This window comes from Dioscorea cayenensis, unplaced genomic scaffold (assembly GCF_009730915.1).
Source record: "Dioscorea cayenensis subsp. rotundata cultivar TDr96_F1 unplaced genomic scaffold, TDr96_F1_v2_PseudoChromosome.rev07_lg8_w22 25.fasta BLBR01000029.1, whole genome shotgun sequence".
Taxonomy (NCBI): Eukaryota; Viridiplantae; Streptophyta; class Magnoliopsida; order Dioscoreales; family Dioscoreaceae; genus Dioscorea; species Dioscorea cayenensis.
The window spans coordinates 62,435-63,185 of record NW_024086420.1 but is presented as its reverse complement, the minus strand read 5'-3'; the positions used below and the strand labels follow the sequence as shown (position 1 = coordinate 63,185).

Below are 751 nucleotides of genomic sequence, written 5' to 3'. Positions count from 1 at the left end.
GAGGTCTCATGCCATTACCTACAAAAATCAACATTTTCCATCAAGAAACATCTCCAATAGAGATCGGGCAATCGGAGGGAGCATGTCCTCCACCACAACCGCGCAATTAGTCACCGCCACCACTCTATTTTGAAGTTAAGTGATCTAACTTCATCGAGATTCTCTACTTGGGCCGCCAATGAAGTTACCGCATCAATTTCATGGAGACCAGCCACCTTTTTCTTCTCCCTAACATTCCATTGGTAGCTATTTAACCCCATTTCTTCAATCAACTGACGAGCCTCATCAGGGGTGTTGCTACCTAAGGTACCTCCTGATGCCGCATCCAAGAGTTGCCTTGTACTCTTGTTCAAACCATTGTAAAAGGTTTGAACAATCATCCACTCCGGGAATCCGTGTTGCGGGCACTTTCTTAGGAGCTCCTTGAACAATTCCCATGTCTTTAATAGAGACTCCAATTCCAACTGAACAAAGGATGAGATCTCATTCCTAAGCTTTGCTGATTTTCCAGGAGGGAAGTAACGGGCTAGAAAAGCTTCTACCATCTCCTCACAAGTAGTAATCGATGCTCTAGGTAATGAGTGTAGCCACTGCTTCGCTCTCCCCTTTAGGGAAAATGGGAAGGCTCTCAATTTGATGGCATCATCCGTAACCCCATTTAGGGCTAGAAGAAGCATCATTCGGCCGGCATTCTCCCTCCTCTTCATCTATGCATTTACTTCTTGCTTTTGTTGTGTTTGAGACATTTATT

The 751-nt window shown here is 44.7% G+C and overlaps 1 non-coding gene across 1 annotated transcript; it reads left to right on the top strand.

Annotated features, from left to right (window-relative positions):
* Positions 1–390: 390 nt before the first annotated feature.
* Positions 391–497, top strand: LOC120253274. Its single transcript, XR_005534226.1, has one exon. It is a non-coding gene; the product is annotated as a small nucleolar RNA R71 (small nucleolar RNA).
* The last annotated feature ends 254 nt before the right edge of the window (positions 498–751 follow it).